Source organism: Hyperolius riggenbachi, chromosome 3 (genome assembly GCF_040937935.1).
Source record: "Hyperolius riggenbachi isolate aHypRig1 chromosome 3, aHypRig1.pri, whole genome shotgun sequence".
Classification (NCBI taxonomy): Eukaryota; Metazoa; Chordata; class Amphibia; order Anura; family Hyperoliidae; genus Hyperolius; species Hyperolius riggenbachi.
In genome coordinates, this window is record NC_090648.1 from 162,023,142 (window position 1) to 162,046,222 (window position 23,081).

Genomic DNA, 23,081 nt, shown 5'->3' on the forward strand with positions numbered 1-23,081 from the left:
ATTTTATCTGCTAAGGAAGCTATAGGAGCTAGTGTACTTTGTCTCCAAAGATAGTGTCTTGTCCTCCTCATGAGATATTACAGTAGTGCAGCTTAGAAGTAGTAGGTATATATAAATGCATAATCTTTTATTTAAAAAACTGCACTGAACATAAAATATTTCCCTTACCACCATATTCTACCTAATCCTGAGTAGTGAACATTGGTGTTGGCCACTCGTAAGGAAGGAGGCACCCAAGTGTAAAATTATATATAACCTTCTAATAGTTAAAATAAGGATGAGAGTTAATCTCTTTCCTCTCCTGATGAAAACAAAAAAAAAGAAATACCAGTAGTACTGGAAAAGTATTTATCCAAAACACAAAATATACAACACGTTTCATGGGTACTAGCCCACTTCCTCAGGTCAAAACACAGTGCCTAGAACAACAAATATATAGTATATGCATGTATAATGATGCCCACTTATTCCCATTATTGATATGTTTACATTATAAAAGTATATTCATAACAAACCATATACTGAAATCAATCCGGTTAGGAATCTATGAAGGGTGAAATAGCCAGTGTGTAAAAACTGTGATAGTAGCATACAAAACAATTATGTTTTATTATTATCTTAAATATACCATTGATTACCATAGACATCTAAGAAAGACTGTAAAACCACCTATTCTTTATGTTGGTGCTGGCCATTGCTCAGAAAGTCTATTAAGACTGAAAGAAAAAAAGGGTTGAGTGGAAGGTTGTGTATTCACTATCTACACCTTCTCAAGTCTGATCTATTATGAAATATTAGTACTCTGAACAAATATCCCATTGCATCGAGACATGAGTACAGTGAACTTTTGTAATAAACTCTGCCTTTCTAAATAGACTGAATATCATTAAGTTTTGCTGACATTTATTAGAAAGCAATTACCGGACCAGAGCCTTGAACTTGTACTCACATCTTTGGAGATTATTTCAAGCAATGAGTCTTTCAGATTTCTCAGTTCTGAGAGAGAGCAGAGCAAAGGAAAGAATTGTACAAGTGATAAAGATGCGGGTGAAAATCATTTTAGAAAATGTTGAAAAAAAATGTGATACCTTCAAATCTATTTATAGAGGAGAATCATGCATCCCTTAAAGTAAACCTGAAGTTGACAAAAACCATGTGGGTAGTGACCCTTAGTGACTTTCTACGGCTTATTATTATTATTATTTATTTATAAAGTGCCAACATATTCCGTGGCGCTGTATAATATAAGAAAACAAACAAGGGATACATAATGATGCAGACAATGATATACTGTACATCAAATATATACACTGATACAAGGTACAGCACTGCTGATTACAATTTGATTTAACATGATGACTAAAATGTATAAATGTCTAACAGTGTGCAAGCAATTAAATTAATAACATTCCATGACACAAAAGGGTGAGAGCCCTGCCCTTGCGAGCTTACAATCTAGGGACTCATTTATTCATATAACTGAGGATATGTGGATTCAAGAATCTCTGCTATATTGGTGGTGTTAACCCCCCAATAGGTAGTATACTCGGACCCCCCCTCCCTCACCTGGGTCCCCCCGGTCCACACTTCCCCTCCAGCTATCAGCGCTGTGAATAAATATCAGCCAGGCAGTGGGCGGCAAGCAATGACTCACCTCCTTTCAAGATCCAGCACTGTGTTCCACCGCTCACATCACTTCCTGCAATGGCGCTCACTGTACTTCTGCAGTAAAGTCGGTGGCATTGCAGGAAGTGATGAGCTAGCAGTGGAATGCAGTGCTGGAATGGAAGGAGGTGAGTCCTTGCTTCCCCGCCCGCTGCCTGGCTGACACTTATACACAGCACTGATAGCTGGGAGAGAAGCGCGGACCAGGGGACCCCCTCCCCAGTGCTGTGCCCACTTCCCCCCTTCCTCGCTGCTAGCCCCTCCAGCTCTGCGCCCTCCTACACAGAGCCAGGTGGGTGCCGCCCCCCTCACTTCCACCGCCTGAGGAACCTACCTCACCCTGTCTCATGGGCGGCTTGGGGCTGCCGTCATATGACAGTTATTTGTTTGGATTAAATTATTTTTCTGTTATGTTTGATGTTGTGAGTGAAGTAACACAGGGGGATTGTGCTGCTTTGGTGTTTAGCTGCATCCCATGTGGAAAGGACCCTATAGCCCTGCTGGAAACCTCGGGTATGTTTACACAATATATTTATCGGGGAATGAAAGGAAGGAGCGCTGAAATGTGAAAATTCCTCTTATCCATGAGATGAAAACAACCCGTGGGCTGAAGTGGTTAAAGGTTATTTATTATAAGCACATAGTACGAGAAAATGACTTCACTTTACTTCAGTTTTTATTAATTTGCATTGATCGCTACAAAAAGATTAGAATATTCCAATTTTGAGCTCCCCCATAATTTAAGTGCCAAATGAATATGGAGAGTAACTTACGAGCTTGAAAATACCACATTCACAGCAATATCTATCAAATCATGCATAGGCATTGGAATACTATCTACCTACATTAAATTACATGAGTTCTTTCTAGGTCATTAGACTGGTATTCTTAGGTTGGTTATACATTCGGTAGTCTACTACTTATTTCTTACGTTTATTTTAATTAGAGTAATTTGCTAGGATATTGCCTTTTATTAATGAGAACTGTAATGGATATTTATTTTTTTATTCTTTTTTTTCTGCATTTTCTGTTGGGAAAATAAGATTTAAACAGCCTTTTTAATGAAACTGCAGATTAAAAGAAAATGCAGAGTTGGCTAGTTTTATTTTCCGTAGCCTCCAGACTATCAATTTCATATTCCTATCATAGCAAATGTGAAATTCAGTGACGCATAATACATTTAAGGCTTTAAAATGAAATTCTGTTACTTAAACAAATAGCATAACATGTTCCAATCCCCAAATACTCATTACCTGTTTTTCTATTTAAATATTTGGGTATATAGATATGTTTTATGGTTGAATGAATAATTTTTAATGCAGCTAGCTGTTTGACAAAAACACAGAAAATATTGATAGCAATAACTAGAGCAGTTACCTTCTAAATGCTATAGTTTTAAAATACATCAACTCACTGCAATCAAATTGTCTCCAAGCATGTAATAAAATATACTAATGTGAAATGTTAAAAGCATTAAGGATATGTTTCCATGCAGTTGATACTAACCCTTGCCTGACAGCAATAAGAAGTCCTACAATAAGCTAAAGACGGTCCTTACACTTTCTAGAAGTTTAAAACACAGTTTAATTATGCAGCAAAAGTGTAACACTAACAAAAATAGGGATTGTCAGCCACAAAATCAAATTCCATTTACCCTCTGCACTGTGTTCATTATGCTACCTGCAACTTTACCCTGCATTGCAAGCACTCCATTCTATTCAGAAATGTTTCTGCTGTAATAAATCTTATCTCAGTCAGCCTGGCTCTATTTTTGCAATTGCTGACGAGAGAGGGAAGCTTGTCATCATCCCTCCCCCATTCCTGCACCTCACTGTGTGCTCCTAATGGCCTCAATTCTGGTAGGGTTATCAAACAAATTACCTCATGTAAGGTAATTTACCTCATGAAGTAATGACATTTAGCAATTCTGGTAGGTTTTAGTCATGGTTTACCTCATGAGGTAAATTATGAGGTAATTCATGAGTTAATTTACCAAAAATAGCTATTCTCATGGAAATTAGGGGGCATGGTAGCACATAATTTAACGATCAGTTTGAGACCTGCCTGTACCTGGAGGTAAAGTCAATTTGTATGCATTTTGCAGTTTTTTGTGGAGTTCCTATTGCTTTTTTAGTGGAGTTCCTATTCAGGCTGTGTAATAGAAAAGAATAGGAGAAATAAAACTTCAAATATTTACTGGATTTTTTTATTTTTTATAAGGGATGCCTATAAATATACTTTTCATAGGTTGCTACATAATCAAATACACTGTCCCCCCTAAAAAACAACAACATCTTCCAAAGACTATCCTCACTCACTGCAGGCTTACCACTGAAATACCTCATGTTTTACCTCACTTCATGCATTTACCTCATGTTTTACCTCATGTTTTACCTCATGTTCGGAAATGGAGAAAAATCTTTCAGAATTGCTAAAAGAAGAGGAAAATACCTCATGAGGTATTTTACCTACAAATAAATATTTACCTCACATAGCTACCAGAATTGAGGCCAATGTGTTTACAAAGCAAGCTAGCTATGACAGTACAGATGCTAGGAGAGAAAAAAGTAAGGGAGGAAATAACAACAGGATTGGCTTCAGTCAGAGGGAATCAACATGGCAAATGCCAGAAACAGAATTCTCTTTATTTACTATATAAAAGTCACTGAAATAAAAACGTGGACTGTACAATACATCTGTAATGTAGGAGAACCAGTAGTTATCTGCTTATATATGTGTATGGCTGACACTGCTGCTTTAAAGGATACTGCAGCCGAAAGGCTGCTGAGAGATAAAACCTGCAATGTGTAGGGAAAGAAAAGTACATACTCACCGCTCCCCTCGCTCCCTGCTCTCGGGGTCCCGCTCGTCAGCCACAGCTCCCGGTACTGGCCGACTCTCCTGACCCCTGACCCGGACATACTGCGCCGTGCATGTGCAGTATGTCCTGTAATCTTCGCTTCTGGCGTCGCATCATGACGCCAGAAGTACGGACACTCCCCCGCCTCCTGCGTGTGCACTCCAGCGGCTCCACTATAAAGCTTTAAAGTGGAGCCGCTGGACCGCACACGCAGGAGGCGGGGGAGTGTCCATACTTCTGGCATCATGATGCGACGCCAAAAGCAAAGATTACAGGACATACTGCGCATGCGCGGCGCAGTATGTCCGGGTCAGGGGTCAGGAGAGTCGGCCAGTACCAGGAGCTGTGGCTGACGAGCGGGACCCGACGGCAGGGAGCGAGGGGAGCGGTGAGTATGTACTTTTCTTTCCCTACACATTGCAGGTTTTATCTCTCAGCAGCCTTTCGGCTGCAGTATCCTTTAAACCTGTAAATAAAACTTAGAACTAAATTAAACTTTTAAACTTGAAATTACAGGAATGAGGAAGGGTCCAGGGAGGCCTGTTCCTCCCTTACTCTGATCCAGAACTCCCTCCCCGTGATCCAGAGCTCTGGAACTTCCTCGACAGCTGTCACCTGCCCACAAAACTGAAGAATAGTTTAGCTGGTATTATATCTCCTGAACTTGCATAAGGTCTACTTCTTTTCAATGCAGTCACCTGATCTAACTCTTTCCTGTCCTGGGGACAAGCAGGGAGTTTCAGGAAAAAAAAGAGAGGATTCAGAGCAGGCAAATGCATGAAGAAGGAAAAATTCAGATGCAAAAGCAGGTAATATAATTACAGCTCTGCTGAACTATTCCATATCTGGGAAGGGGGGAAGGGGCTGGAGGAATAGAGGCTTAATTATTTTTGGTTGAGGGAACATGAGTAGTGACCACACTTCTGATTGGAGGTATGTAGGCAGTGCCTGTTATTTAGTTGGATGGTACACAGAGGCATTACTAGGCCTGTACTGATAGGGCCCCCTGAAAAGCTTTAAGGAGGCCCCCTTTCTACATTCAATCCCACATTACCCTGCTGCCCAATGGGGAGGAGGGGCTTGGACTTCTTCCTTTCTTTATTGGGGCCTCCTTACTATGCTCCCCTGGCTCCGCCACCCAGGCCTGCAGATCAGAGTTGTGGCAGTGACAGGGCTTACCACTTCCTCCATTGGGTTTCTCCTCCACTCCCCCTGCAGCCACTAGATGTCACTGTCCTCTCTGCATTCCTCTTGGTCTGAATTTCTCTGTAAGTCATGCAACGCGCGTCAGACCGTAAGGAATGCAGTGGGAATGCCACAGTGTTGATAAGTAGCCCCGGATGAGAAAACACAAACATACTTATTCCTTCCTACTCCTACACCAGGTCCCCCTTCTGTGATCCTCTGAGTCCCTTATCCCCGCCAGGTTCCCCATGACTGTAAGGCTGGTTACCCGATAATTACACCACTGATGGTACAGAAGCCACACCTGCTTTGCAAGGAGAAGGGATGTTGGTGGCAGCATTCGCTATGCAGGAAGAGAGGACAGAAACGTGGCCATGCTTGTTATATGGAGATGTTGGATGGTGTCAATTATTGTGGGGAGTGAATATGGGTGGTCACAGTTTTCATTATGGTGACTAGAGCGGCAACTCTTGTTAAATTAATCCAATAAGGGGGCACCATGGTAGAGCAAGGTACAGAATACAGGGTTCTGCTGGGAGATCCCATAATTTGAAGGTATGCTTCTTTTGGCATTTCTAAGTTCCTTTCAAAAATGTGAATTTTTTAGTCATCATACTGATCTTTCTCCTTTTAATGTGACATTCCATTCTAGTTAGAGTGAAGGTTTACAAAACAATCCTTCCAGTTTAGAGCTATATATATTAATGGCAGGTTTCCACAGTGATGCCGAATCCATTCCCAAAACGGACACGGCACCTGCACTGATGCAAATCCGCAATGCATATTATAGGGATTCAGGTGCGTTCTACTGAAATCTGCAGCTTGCCCCATTTTTTCTGCACGTGATCCAGCTGCAGCCTATTGATTTCAATAGCCTGCATTTCTGCATCTGAAATTGCATATGGAAAATGGCTGTGATCCAGGTCTAGTGGACACAGGCCCTAAAAGGTTTTTTCAAATGATGTTCCAAATTTCTTACTTTGCTTTATCTGTTGAGACAGCCCAATCCGTAGCTCAGCCTTCCATAAGCCAACAAGTTGCCTGTCTATTGAGTTTAACCACGATAAAAAAAACCTACACCTTTAGAAACCTTGGATAATGCAAAGGGTTGCGCTGCATGCTAGAAATGTATTATTTCCATATGTATAGCTACACATGTCTACAAATACTTCCGTAAAGCCCATCTACTTAGGATTGAAATTTCCTGTACATCTACTTGCTTGCCTTGTGTTTCATTACTGCCTTGTTATTTCATACTGTAGCCTTTTCTTCCTTGTCTGTCACTCATCTGCTGTCCAGTATCCACAGCTTGTAAAAAGCACTCTAAGAAAAAAAAAAAAGAATTGCAATACTACTCAAGTGTATGGCTAGATCTAATGAAATAACCGTGCCCCTAATTTAAGCTCAATCACTTTGCCACTTTGGTCGCTGCACGCTATATTGTACTATATTGTTATGTGAAATGGAAATAATGAAAAGCTAAGACCTTATTTCTAGTACATCCAATGTCTTTTTTTTTTTTTTTTTGTAATCCGCTACCAGCAATTGCTTCTATCTGTTCTATATTTAGGTGGCAACGGGTTCACGGTTGCCCTGTGGAATATACCTATTGTGCCTGACTGGCATTGGATTGATTCCACTGCGCAAATGAGGTTTTGCATACATTAAGCTGTATTCCCTCACGCTCCTCCAAACAGCTTTATCTGTATCAGTAGCCAACAGGAGTCTGCCCATGCTTTCAGAATCTGCAAGAATCCACAAAACTTAAATATCACTGGCTAAAATGAATCACCGTGGGGCAAAAAAAGAAAAAGCCATTGACCTTTCGAAGGTGTTCGTTAGCAGCCCGATCCTTGATTAAATTTAATGGAAATGTTGCATATGAAAAGCGGAAACTGCATGCTGACATCCACAAGCTGCCGCGTCTACGGGGACAAACATTGTTATTCAACACGTGTCACAGCCAAGGAATAATGCCATGTTTGTGCTCTAATCAGTCGTGCCATGTTATTTTTATTTATGAGTTAATACAATCCCTGCTACAAAGGCCAAATAAGTTATCTGTGAAACGATGTCAAGTGGATCTGCCACTGAATGTCAGCCCAAATCTGAAATAGGCTGCAGTAATTAAGCTTTCAATAAATGTAAACTTTTCCTTATTAAAAATAAGAAATAGGACATTTACAGAGATTTAACAAGACATGAATTTTCCTTCAGCAGCATTTAGAAACCTCAAACCCTTCAAGTCCAGATGATCAAAGTTAAATATAATCAGAATTCAAATCTTTATTATCAGACTGCATAATGTGCTTCTTCTGGGTCAGCTTGTGGATGGAATTAGACTGTGTATGATGATTGCTATGTAGCATCTACAAAACACCAAAGCAATATTGCAGTGTTATAGATCTTTAGAAGGAGAGCGCTGCACAGCAGTATAAGTCCCCATATCAACAAAATTAAATGGTAGGTAGTCCCACTCCCAGTATTTATTATGATGTGTCTTCCATAGCAGTACTTAGAGAATATCACCACCACCCCACCCAAGGTGGTATCACTCACCAGATGGAAAGACCTATAATACAGATCAATTCATGCTTTGGAACATTTAGGGCTGCCCCCCACAACTCCGATTACAGTGCTGATAGATGCCTTAAGTCACCTTTTTATCCTCTTCAATAGTAAAGATTGCACACTTATCTTCAATATATGGTATCGGCATGAACCTAAGTATGAAAGAAAAACTGTTTATAGCGTAAAATCATACTGTTTATTAAAACTTTAAAACCCTTTTGCACTCACAGAGTTGTTGCTTTAACATTCGTCTACAGTTTTATCACAGGCTTGGCCTTGTCTGTTGGGCACTGGCTGGCTCTTTCCTGTCTCTCCACCATGGACAGGTGTGCTTTCCATTCATGTATGCCAATCCACACACTTTGCTGTAGCTCTCACTTCCACATCCATGCTCCGCCCAACATGTTTCGGCAATTATGACTCATCAGGAACACCTACTTTCACATACTATCAATACTGCAGTATGATGGCTATGTAGCATCAACAAAACACCAAATCAATATTGCAGTTTTTGAGCAAACACGTTTACTTGTAGAGCAGGGCCTTTTCTGGCCATTTTGGTGCTCTAGGCAAGCCACCTTCTTCCTCCCTCACTTTTGTATTGCAGGCACCAATAACAAATTAATAGGTTTTATACTGTTATTATGTTTCTTAAAAACAGATACACCTTACTGGTCCAAAATTACAGAACCCATATACCAAATTCTTCCTGTAGTTGTTTTGGGAGGTGAGTAGCCAGTTAATATAACATTAAACTGTTTATGTATAGCTTAGGTCTTTACAGATTGGAATATTGTCCTAGAAATCCAGAAAAAAAAGAGTGACCCCAATCAAAACAGACCAAAACACTAATAGCTGAGTTTGCATATTAACAGCACCAGCTATTTAATTATGTTATTCAGGTCTTCTTAGTTATGCTAATCAGCAGTGCATATTTGGGTCTTGAAATTAACTTCATACATTTCTTAAAGGAATTATCAGTTGTGTGAAAGAACTCTAAAAAGCACACTTGCCAAGAATAGTTATGTGGTTGCCCCTTGTTGCAAGTGTCAAGCTAGACCTCTACAGACAATTCCTTTGACTTCATGTTTGGTTTGTGCTCTGACATGAACTGTCAACTGTGGGACTTTGTGCCTTCCCAAATCAAGTCCAATCAACTGAATTTACCAACGATGGACTCAAATTAAGCTGCAGAAACATCTCAAGGATGATCAGGGGAAACAGAATGCACCTGACCGACAACCGAGGCCAGCTGCCGAGGTAGTAGACTGGATGAGTTAGCATAGGTCAAATTAAAGTTCTTACTAAGTCCCAGAGACACAGATCAGGCTAATCAGGCTAATTATTTGTTAAGAGAGCCCTCCTAGGAGGTGTGTATAGTTAAGATGTGTGTTAATGTGTTGATAATATTCTGCTATGGGCTTGCCTACCACCTACCACTAACCTATCTCCTAAAATGAATCCCATTATATTCTCTTAACATTATCCATTCTCTTAACATCCTTATGTATACCCCTATCTACACACCTGACAGTAAACCTTGTCCACTAGCACACCCCTATCTAAATGCCTAACACTAACAAACACAAACAGAGAACATTTATATGGCGCTTTTCTCCTGGCGGACTCAAAGAGCCAGAGCTGCAGCCACTAGGACGCGCTCTATAGGCAGTAGCAGTGTTAGGGAGACTTGCCCAAGGTCTCCTACTGAATAGGTGCTGGCTTACTAAACAGGCAGAGCCGAGATTCGAACCCAGGTCGCCTGTGTCAGAGGCAGAGCCCTTAACAATTACACTATCCAGCTCCCAGCTAAGGGGTAAGTTACAATGTTCTCAGTATGTTAATATAGTTACAGTCATGCGCTGACTTGCACGTGGTGGCAAGCATTTGAAATGTATGTGTGTGGTGAATCCTTTGGAGTCAGAACACTCCTCTTGGCTAGTCAGTTCATAGATTGCAAATCCACATATGGGCATCTATGCACAAAGCGACAGCGAGACCGAGTTTCTGACTCTGAGCGATTGATCCAATCAAGAATTGGCACTTGCGGTTCTTGACAATTGGCCCCTACCCTAACATAGCCCTATGTATAAACCTAACACTAACTTCTCTTTTCAAAGTAAAGTCCTTCCTTAATGCCTAATCCTAACCTCCTCTCCCTGACCATTACTTCTGTTTTCCCTTACCTATCCTTTAACACTAACCCACTGAGTCCCAGGGCCAATATCCAGAGCTTGACTATATAGTAGCTGAGCCTCATCACCGCATAGCCAATAGCTGACACCTTAACACTGTACTACACTGTAGGCAAGCATCAACACCCAGTGCCCAGCCTCAAGGATTCATTGCAGTCTATAGGAGCACCTTCAAAAGCTGACAATCAACATGCAACATTTTACTGATCTGCCCCCAAGGGTCTTCTGCCTCTACTTAGTGTCCTGCATAATTTTGTATACATAATTGGATGGTATCCTTTAAGAGGAACAATTTGTAAAGCAGTAACACAGAGGCGCCAAGTAGAGTAAAAACAATTAAAAGCCGTTTAAAAGGGGGAAGTTGGTGGACTCACCTCCCTCGTAGAAAGGAAAAACAGACAATGGGACATTACTCACAGTAGAAAGTAACTTTTTATTAAAAGCTCCAAAATTGCGAAGCGTTTCACGGGTCACAATCCCGCTTCATCAGGCAAACATTTTTGAAGGGTACAAAGTCAGGTCAAAGCCTGGCTAAGCCCCTCTGCTAACAGAGGTGCTTAATCAGGCTATTGACCCGACTTTGTACCCTCCAAAAAATTTTGCCAGAGGAAGCGGGATTGTGATTCGTGAAACGCGTTGCAACTTTGGAGCTTTTAATAAAAAGTTACTTTATACTGTGAGTAACGTCCGATTGTCCATTTTTTTTTCTACGAGGGAGGTGAGTCCACCAACTTCCCCCTTTTAAACAGCTTTTAATTGTTTTTACTCTACTTGGCGCCTCTGTGTTACTGCTTTACAAATTGTCTAGTCCACCCTTGGTGGAGGGGTGTATCCCCATTCCTTCTTGTCTACAGAGAGTGACGTCTTAAACCTGAGTGGGGTCAGATTTTAATTCTCCCCACCTGCCTTTCCAGTGGTTGCCTTTGTGTCGACCCATGGGTATAACCATTACTTTGTTGCACACCTGACTAATTGTCACTGAGATACTACACTATTTTGGGCTTTCGGCCTCCTTTTGTCTCCTTCAAGCTTTAAGAGGAACAGATTATTTTTATATATTTGTACACTGAGGAACTGCTCAAGGCAAAGAACGTGGTTGAAGAGTGTTATTACATGCAGGGTTGATATATGTTCACCTGATCATTAGATTTGCACTCATTATATATTACAGTATTTGTCTAAAAATCTGGGGAGTGACTCCACAATCGGTGTTGTAAACATATAGAATACTTTTGATTTTATTATTTTAATTAGGCCCAGCAATAACACATTATTTCTCTGTGCTGATCATCTATGCATATATGAAAACAGCCTGACCAGCTATTAGCTGCCAATAACTGCTGCCATCACCAGCAATCTCTATGTGAATTCCTATAATGCCATTGTGGGTCGCACACAGCCCATTTCATGCTGCGTCTCTGGATAAAGCAATCTACACATAGAAAATTAGCAGGATCGTGTTGTACTTTCCAGTAACTTTGATTCTATTGTTTAACCTTCCCAGCGTTCAATTTCCCCAAGATTTCTGTGCAAACAGTGATAAAATTTATTTTTAAAACTTTTTTTTTCCTGTAACTTGCCAAAATGTGTCAAGCAAGGGTCTAGTATACAGTGCAGGAGAGTATTGATGTGTATGCATGTTTATACTGTTCACAGCATGTTTTTTTGAACGGACATTTCTGTCCATACCGCTAGGAGGGTTAATTAATAATGATAAATTTCTATGCTGCTACATGCTTAGGAAGCCGTGCTATATATTCAGCTTATGCTGAATGCACGGTAGATTTGTGGAGCGTGGAATGAGAAATCTGTGGAAGAGCTACAAATCTGGCATCTCAGCATATGCTGTATATTAATGCCAGATTGCTTTATCTTTTTTTAGAATGCACATGGTGGGTCTCTTTGTAATATTTGTATACATATTGATTTATAGCGGCAGGTACAGATGTTATTTATTTACACTACAGGAGTGTGTTACTCTTCTGTTACTGATAGGATGTGTCAGACACAAAGGGTGATTTTTACAGATGGAAGTATCACCAGCCACACAGCAGTTTATTTTGCCAAGCCTGTTTTATTTTCTTTGTCGTATAATTCACAAAGTATCACATATTACACATACAGTATTTATTGTCCCGAAATACACTTTCTGCATGGCTTTTGAAGCCGTTGTTTTATTTGTAACTGTTGTTTAATCTGTAAATCAGAACTATAGTACACGTGCTGAGCATTCAGGAACCTGAAAAGAAGTTTTAAAGGGAACCTGAGATCGGGATAAAACAAAAAAACAAAAGTCCTCTGGGGGCAGAAAATCATATTAATGCAGAGAAATAATCTCCATCTTGCTTTAAGCTGATTATATATGTTTTAAATTGTTCTGCAGATTATTTGAGTGAATTTCATGATTTTATGATTATAAGCAGAGTTCTTCTTTAATCAGTTAGATTGTGGGTTAGAGTACCCTTTAATGTAATTTTCTTCAGTAAGCTGTCTGTTCCCTGTACAAGGTTATGTTTGTATTAAGATAACGCTGGAGAAATGTTCTGACTTTACTCACATCTGGCTGTAATGCCTGTTTAGCAAGGCTTGCCCATCAGAGATATATACTGCAGAAGCTAAGCCTGCTATACACTGATATATTAATCCTGTATAGAGATCATGTATAGTGATCATAGAGTTATTAATTAATGAGTTGATCACTGATAGACTTACATAATAAGGTAAATAAGTTTGCTTTCTATATATTTTAGAATGTATTAAAGTAGATGGCTGTTTGTTATGAATATCAAACCAATAAGCCATGTGATAAAGACAGTACAACCTGTGACCACAGGGGGTATTCAGGAAATCCCCGTTAATTAATGATGTACCAAAGAACATGCTAAGCAGTGGTGCTCATCCAATATTCGGGTATCCGAACTACCCAGATAATTCAAACTTTTTCCACTATCCGAACTTTGAATAGCAATTCGGATATTTTTTAAAATCCTAATAGCACTATCCGACAAACTCGGATTTCCCATCTGAAATCCGAAATCCGGGTGGATAGTTAGTTCAGATATTCGAGTAGAAGACAAAATCACCTTCAATGGCAAAAATCAAGAGAGAGAGAGAGAGACCTCCGAAAGAGTTTTTTGCCATTTGAAGAGACTTTTGGAAGCATTTTAAGCCATTTTCAGGTCACTTCCGGTTTTCTATCCGGATATCCGAATCCGGCCGGATATCCAGGATATTGGGTTCGGATATCCGAGTTTACTCGGATACCAAAAAGTTTGGATTCGGATATCCGATTTGGATCCGGATATCTGGGTATCTGGATCCGGATCAATTCGGATTTTGAAAAGTGGTATCCGAGCACCCCTGCCGAGGACGGCCAGTTGGAAGGATCAGCCCCCTTCTTAGTGAGATCTGTTAATGGGGCCACCAGAGTGGAGAAATTCTTAATGAATTGGTAAATCCCAAAATTCACTGTAATGCTTTAAGATCCTCAGGTTGTGGCCACTCTAGAACTGCCAAAACTTTCTTTTTATCCATAGATAAACCAGAATCTGAAGTTACGGAGGTACCCTTTTTGGGTTACATAATTTCAAACAGACATTTTTCTAACTTAGCGTACAAAGAATTCTCTCTCTGAATTTCTGAAGAACCATTTTTACATGCCCTCTTTACTCTGACAGGGATTTAGAATAGATTAGGATGTCATCCAAATAAACCACCACAAATTTACCCAGAACATCCCGGAATACATTGTTAACAAAATCTTGGAAGACGGCTAGGGCATTACATAGGCCAAATGGCATTACGAGGTATTCGTAATGTCCATCTTAAGTGTTAAAAGCCGTCTTCCGCTCATCGCCTTGAAAAATTCAGATTAAATTGTATGCTCCTCTCAGGTGCAATTTACTGAAAATCCTAGCGCCAGATACCTGCGAGAACAAATCGTCAATGAGGGGGAGAGGGTATCTGTTTTTCACAGTAATCTTGTTCAAGCTACGGTAGTCAATGCATGGGCGTAATCCGCCATCTTTTTTTTCCACATAGAAAAATCCTGCCCCTGCTGGAGAAGTAGATGAGCGAATGAAACCTTTTTCAAGGTTTTCATTTCTTTAATATAATCTTTCATAGCCTGTTTCTCAGGACCGGAAAGAGTATATAAATGTCCCCGGGAGGGCATGGTACCTGGCAATAAATCAATTGGACAATTGTAAGGTCTGTGAGGAGGCAATTTGTCGGCAGACTGGGGAGAAAACACATCAACATATGCAGAACAATGACAAGGTAATTTCTCGGACGAGATCTTAACATTAAATAATCATTTTTTTTTAGACACTTTTCCGAGCATAGAGTCGGCCAGTTAGTTAATTGACAAGAGCACCGATCAATCCGTGGATTGTGTGCCTGTAACCACGGGAGACCTAGGACCAAAAGGCTGGAGGGCATTCTGAGAATGAAAAATTGTAGTTAGTTTCTCAAAATGTAACACTCCGATCTGCAAAGACACTTCCGGAGTAATGGCAATAGACTGACCACTTTGAAGAGGTGAATCATCAATTGCCGTGACATATAATTTATTCTGTAAAGGGAGAGCTGGAATTCCCAAACTAGTAGCAAACTCAGAATCAATAAAGTTTCCTACTGCCCCGGAATCAATAAAGGCCTGCGCAGGACTAGATTGATTATTCCAAATAATATTAACTGGCAACAGTATTTTCTTTACTTTTAGGGGAAAAATCTGCTCACCCAGGTGAGATTCCCCAACTACACCTAGGCGCAGGAGTTTTCCACCTGTTTTTTTTGCAGAACAATTTTGAACAAAATGTCCCTTCTATCCACGATACATACATAAACCCTCATGTCGTCTCCTAAGTTTTTCGGAAGGTGATAACTACGAATACCCCAGTTGCATGGGTTCTTCACCTGAGTTAGTAACTGCACTGACAGAACTAGAACCAGACATGACAGAAGAGTGCAGCCTACCCTGCCGACGATATCTAATCCGTCTATCAACACGGATTGCCAGAGAAATAGCCTCTTCCAGAATTTTGGGCTCAGGATGGCTTACTAGAGCATCATAGACTGAATCTGACAAGCCGAGCAGAAATTGGTCAAGGAGTGCTGCTTCCCCCCACTTGGAAGAAACTGACCAGCATCTAAATTCAGTGGCATATTCCTCCGCTGTATGGCGACCCTGCCGTAAGTCGCGAAGTTTACGAGTTGCGGTAGAAGAAATATCAGGATCGGAAAAAATCACTGACATAGCCTCAAAGAATTTGTCAATGGAAGACTAAGCTTCATGGTCAGGTTTCAATCCATAAGCCCAAGTCTGAGAATCACCTTGTAAAAGTGTCTTGATTAAAGCAATTCTCTTTGACTCTGAGCCTGAGGACCTCGATCTGACCTCAAAATATGACAAACAACAATTTCTAAAATTGCTGAAATCGGCTCTGGAACCTGAACATTTCTCAGGCAGCGGCATTTTAGGTTCTTTAGGAAAGACAGTTACAGATTGCCCTGAAAGACCTGTAGGTTGCGCAGGTTGAGGAGGATGTAAAAACGGAATTAATTGCTCCTGTTGAGCAGCAACTGTAGTATTAAGCTGACTAATGGCAGCCGCAAGTATCTGCACCTGGCGTAATTCCTCCATAATATTGGTATGATCCGTTATAATGTAACGCTGGCTGATGCAGGCTATAAAGTGTACACTGAATATACAATAATCAAGGTCAGATTGTCAACTGAGGACATACACGTTAAGTCAGAGATTTGCGGTATACAGGGACTGAGGCAGAGCAAGGTCAATAATAGGCTAGGATCATACACTGGTAATCAGATGGCTAAAGTACAGTAGGCTAAGACAGGTGCAAAAACGTTATACAGGCCTGAGTCATACACATAAGTCAGATGGCTGAGGTACAGTTAAGGATTAGGCAGCGACAGGGTCATTAGGCTAGCAATATCGAGTATCAGAGGACAGTAGCACAGAGGGATGAGACTTTAATCAAAGTGGAGGGCTTTCTGGGTCATACACAGAGAACAATCACAATAATACAATATACAATACTAACTAAGGATAGATATATATCACAAACACTGCATATACAGTATATCTATCTCAGCAGAACTTTAACCAAACTGAGTAGCAAAGCAAGGTCCAGCGCTCAATGACCTGATAGCTATAACGGACAGTGAGTAACTGAATGCCCAGGGTTTATATAGCAGGAACAGAGCACAGACCAAGCCCCCAGGAAAATCAGACCAATCAGCAATATCCTTGCAGCAAGTGTCAGCTGACCGCAGGAATCAGCTAACACACCTCAGACACGCCTCCTTAACCTATAAAGGCAGCTCAGAGTTGTGTGCGTCCTTCTAGAGAGACTATGCTGACCCACATCTACAGGGGAGACAGGGATGCGAATATGCTGATTCACGTCTACAGGGGAGTCGGGGATGTGACTGACCAAAGAGGAAGAGGAAGCTTCCTCCAGCTGCTCCACACTATCAGAACAGCCTCCAGAGACCACACTAGATAAGTTTGTTACAAAGAGACAATAAAATAACACATAGGGCTCAATTCACAAAGCGGTGCTAACTCAGTTAGAGACTTTAGGCGTGATAACCATTGCACCTCGCTTGTGAAAAGCCAGTTTAGGCGTGATAAGTTTAGGCGTGATAAGTTTAGATAAGTTTAGATCGCGCGCAAAGTCCCGCACGCAAAGCAGCGCCATTAAACTCTATGCGAAGTGCACCAGACTTTGCTAGCGGAAAACTTTTGATCAGCTGTGCACTGCGGTGCTAACCCAGTTGGTGCTATAGTTATCATGCCTAAACTTATCACACCTAAACTTATCACGCCTAAACTGAGTTTAGGCGTGATAAAGGGCTTTTCACCAGCGTGCTAACTATTAGCACCGCTTTGTGAATCAAGCCCATAGACAGAAAGGAAAAAAATCAGGAAAACCTTTATATTTTAATTACCACATTTTTGTATTGGATCTATTAGATGAATTTTAGTTGGGATTTTAATGTAAGCCCATTGGTTCTCTGATGTCTATTTTAAATATACATTTTAACTTTATGGACACATCCCTTGACAGTATTGGAAACTTTTTCTGCATATGCGCAGTACACTCTGGACAACGTGGACTTGATTCACATTGGTGTTCGTGCAAGCGCAGTAGAGGATGACCTCCAGGTCTACCTCTGCACTGGAGGGGACAACGGGCTAGCGGCTGAGAGCAAAGCTGTGGCATGGGACATCTCAGCTGCAAGGAGATGGAGGAAGCTCCGGGTAAGTAGAGCGGGCGGGGGGAGGTTATTTTGCCCAACATTTCCTTTAAGGACCATATGCCCTTCTTAATCTAGACTAAATGCTGAGAATAATTGGATTGAACTTACTCTTCCTTCAGAAATACTTCTGTTGTGGCAGGATGATGTTCACAGGAAGCTGTTTTCTCTGGCAGCTGTCCTATATGTATTGGTTGTAGTGGTAGTATTATAATTTGGTTCTGATTTTCTGTATATTCATTTGGAAACCACAGATTTCTGAGTTAACTGAAATAATGTATTTAACAGCCTCAGGAAAAATAGTATATTTCTTCAAATGGAATTGCAATGCTTTTAATGTCCTTTTCATGTAATACACTTGACTAAAGAGAACAAAATCAAATGTGACCTAAGCATAATGTATATGCCATATGAAATCATTAATCTGGAGCAAAACATGCTTTGTGTCCCTGATATACCCTAGAAGGCAGCAAACCATAGGCCGCAAAGGAAAATCCAACCACTGCCCTAGTTTTGCACATAAGGAGGAATACCAACCACAATGGGCCTGCCGGTAGGGGCACAGCAGGAACACCTTTCTATACTTTGTAGAGTGAGTGGGATACTGGACAGACAGAACATGATTCATGCAGTGATTCAGCAGTGTTTTACTTACAGCAAACATTTTTGATTTTAGTGTTTTTAACAGCTTTGACTAAATATTGACATAACAATGTATCTAATAATGATGTTTGTGTGTTGTAATCCCTTAGATTGTAAACTCACAAGGGCAGGGCTTTCTCACCCTTTTGTATCTTGAAATCTGTTACACATTTATTAATATTCATTTTGTCTCTGCAATTACCATATTTTTCGGATCATAAGACACTCCTGACCATGAGACGCACCTATATTTAGAGGACAAAAACCATGGTAAAAAATATACTAAACCTGGTGCATACATTGTGCAGGGACATCTTATGGATCTTCTTCCCTCAATACCCCAATTATTATGTCCCCGATGTATCCATCCTGTGCCTTCTCTGTACCTCTTGTGTAATTTCCTCCTATCTTCCTCCTATGTCCTCTTCTGTCCCCCTGTGTCCTCTTTTCCCCATTTGTATGACCTCCTCTGTCCCCCTGTGTCTCCTCTGTCCCCCCAATGACCTCCTTTGTTTCCCTGCATCCTACTTTGCCCTTGGCCTTTTATGTCCCCATGTCCTTTTCTGTCCCTCTGTGTCCTCCTTTGCCACCCTGTCCCTTTCTCTGTCACCATGTGTCTCTGGTGTCCCCCTGTGTCCTCTCTGTCTGGTGTCCCCTTTCTCTCATCTGCTCCACTGTGCCCTCCTTTGTCCCCTCTGTCTGAAGTCCCCAGTGTCCTCCTGTGTCTCATATGCCCACCTGTGCCCCCTCTCTCCCGTGTCCCCTGTGTGCCATCTGCTCTCTGTGCACCCTGTGTCTCCTCTGTCCCCTGTGTGCCATCTTCCCCATGTCATCTGCCCCCTGTGTCCCATGTGCCGTCCTGTGTCCCCTGTGTGCCATCTGCCCCCCTGTGTCCTCCTGTGTGTGTCCCAGCTGTGTCCCCTCTGTCCCCTGGTGTGTTCTGCGTGCCATCTGCCCCTACCCTCTGTTCCCTGTGCCCTTCTGTGCCTCCTGTGTGCTCCTGTGTCCCCTCTGTCGATGTCCCATGAGCTATGTGCCCATTCACTTCTGTGTCCCCAGTGTCCTCCCTTGTCACACTGCCTGGCCCCATGTCCTTGTAATAAGATATATACTTGCTGTCCACGATAAATTAAGCCCCAGTAGTCTACCCCAGCCCCTGGGACCTACATGCAGCCATCCAGTCACCCTTCGCCAAAGCCCCAGCTGATCTGGAGTCACGTCAGCCTCCAAAAAGCCATGCGGCTAATCATGGGGGAAGTGCTGCATGCCAATAACGGCCACCTTGTGTTATGACAGGAGCCGACAGTTGGAGGCGGGACCATGGGTCCATCATTGGGCCAATCACTGCACTCGCAGCGAGCCATGTCGCAGCGAGCCATGATCCCACCTCCTAGACTAACGTCTTAGTCAGAACACCAGGCGGCCTTAGGAAAAGCGAATTGCATATAGTTAATTACATAAGGGTCCCTGACTGTTTTCATTGGAGCTCACAGATTGGCCCACTTAATCTGGTATTTCTGAACTGGAATCTTTGATGTTTGGGATAAACATAAAATCAATCCAAACACAAACCACAACACTAATGATAATGAACATTGTTTTAATTAATATTTGTTTAAGTGGCGGTTGTCTAGTATCTAGTATCTAGTATCTCTGGTTGCAGTATACTTTATTTATAATGTAAGTACTGACATATTTTAAGAGGCGTACAATAAGAACAGTGCTTGGAAACTTTGGTGTGCCATAAAACCAAAATATTGTTTTGTGCTTTGAATGTTGTAGAATATCGGTAATGTTACCAATTTTCTTTTATTGCCTATCATAGCCTAACGCTTACATCAATCCTTCCCATTCTACACTTAATACTAACCAGACCACCAATAAATCCTGCCACTACCACGGCTAAGTATGGTTATAATTACACAGCTGGCGTGTGCTATGTAATTGTCCTCTGTGGGGCCCCAAATTACCTGTCTCATTCACAAGTGTTTACAGGTTTAAAGGAGACAATAACAAACACAATAACAAAGACAAGGCACAAGGGATAAGTAACCCTGCCATTTAGAATTTACATTTTAAAGGTGGCACTGGCTATACTTAGGTTGTTATTTTGAATGCTTTGATTAATGTGGCTTTGATCTATTTATCTCATTACAGCTGATAAATAAACTTTTAATTCATTTCTGGTGACAGTTTAGCATTTAAAAAGGTGACAGCACAACTGCATTTTTGGGAAAACAGACAGGAAGACAACTGTCAGGAAATCAATGATCACATAGCTTGGAACTGCAGTGAACAGTGCAACACTATTGGGGGTAGTAGTTCAAGTAGCTCTCATGAGATGTATGGTAAATTCAGAAAAATATATAGTTCAGAGCGAGTTGGTAAATAAGTCGTTGTTATTCATTCAATTTCTGTATGGACACAGTCACTTCCTGGATTGGACTTCTATCTACATATATATTAAGAAAAAATATGTCGTTTTTAGAGTATCCATATCTCTGAGGTTATACAAATAATTTAAAAATAGTCAACCCCAGTTTTTTTAACTGCTATAGACAGATATTTGATGATGAGTGACCACGAGTTTAATATTTCCTGCTCAGTATGCTGCAATCTCCCATAAATATTTTGTGAAGACAAAAGATAATAAGAATGTCTCAGCATATGAAAAATGTAATTTAAATTGACTTCGAATTTCCAACCGATAAGCAAAATGTTGGCATGCAGGTACAGACTTCAAGTTCTGACTGTGCTAACATGCAAGGGGAATATTTTCACACCCATCGCTTGAGCAAATACTTGGCAATGCTAGATGAAAACCTCGCTCTGAATTAGGCATTCTCCATGAATGTTTGTGCTACCTGTTTGACAAGGAATTTTAACTCAACATTGGATCGGTAAAGCAATCCTTCTATTTCTGAATATAAAATGCTCATACTGACACTTGAATAAAAATCAGTATTTCAGTGGGATATAAGTATGTAATACTGCAAGAAATATGCTACCAAAATGATTGGCCAGTAGCGAAAAACTATACATTTTGTGACTCTTATAAATCATTATTAGTAGTAATCCTTTTTATTGTTTATCTTAATAACACTATATCTCCAAATCCAAAATGTGCAGAATGTTTTGATAGATTTATGGTTACTAGGACTTTTCAGGAGACTGTAGTAGGCAAGGCCACTCCTCTTTTATATGTAGCAACCCCACTTTCATGTCCTGGAGCCCCCTTGGGCTTAAGCCGCCCAAGGCCCTGGCCTTTGTGGCCTTTCCAGAAATCAGTCCCCGGTAGTAGGTGTTGATCACTGCATACAGACATGGAGACTGCAGTTTTGGATGACAGATAGCGGAGTGGGCCCATAGGATGCACCATTGTGGGTCTTAAGAGCCTCGCAGCTGCAAGTTTCATGAGCGATTTCATTACCCTTCTGACTTCATTGCATTTCACAGTAACACCAAAAAGGCAGTATCTGGACAGAAACTGGACATTTCCAATGAGAATTTACATGAAGCAGCAATGATCAGTTTTGCTCATCCTTAGAGTTAATCCTCACAGACACACTGTCACCTCTTATCTAATTCTAAAATGACAGTTGCTTCTGTTTAACAGTGCTGAGTTTTGGAAGCCAGCAGGGAGAGCATCAGGGAGAGCACTAGCTCTGCGTTACAGTCACAGCAGGTCCTCCTCCTATAGTGTCTCTTCCAGGCATGTTCTTAACCTCCCTGGTGGTGCATTTCTATCTGGAATTATGAGTCAAAAGCGGTACATTGATTTTCAAGAATTGTAGGCCTCCAATTCTTAAGTCATAGCTCACCAAAATATATTGTAAAAGCCTAGTAGACATTCTGCATATAAATAAAAGACTATAACACAAATTTGTTGAATTAATGAAATTTATGAATAAACTTAAAACATTGTGAGACTGTACAAATAAGGCAGGCAGAGAGTAGTAAAAATCTAGGCAGAGGTCGGTGCAAGCTTCAGGCAGAGAGTAGTCAAAATCCAGGCAGAAGTTAGTGCAGGGAGCATGTAGAGAGTAGTAAAAATCCAGGCAGAGGTCGTGCAGGTGGCAGGTAGAGAATAGTCAAAATCCAGGCAGAAGTCGGTGCAGGCTGCAGGCAGAGAGTAGTCAGAATCCAGGCAGACATTGCATGTCGGTGCAGGTGGCAGGCAGAGAGTAGTCAGAATCCAGGCAGAGTCGATGCAGGTGGCAGGCAGAAAGTAGTCAGAATCCAGGCAGACATCGGTGCCAGCAGTAGAGTTTGCTCGAACCTCCGATTTTAGGTTCAGGAACCTGCTGCTGCTGGACAGGTGCGCACCATGGCGAGAGTGCAGACGATGGCGGTTTTCAAGCCCATATGGTCGGGCTGAGGTAGCTCAATGACAGAACAACAGTGACTGAGTGTCAACAGTGACTGAGTGTCCAGCTGATCGAATTTGGTCTGTGCACAATGAAGCAACGACCTTATTATCTTGGGTCAGGTGTGCCCCCCAACCCCAACACACTCATTTAGACGGGTATTGCTTCATTGTGATACTCAAGCCCCTTCACCGTGGAAAGGTAACGATCACGAAGGGGAATTGACACATGTACATGCCTTTTGTTTTGTTGTTGCAGCCGCAGTGCAGCCAGAAAAATTAGGCAGGCATGTACACGCAGCAGAAAAATTAT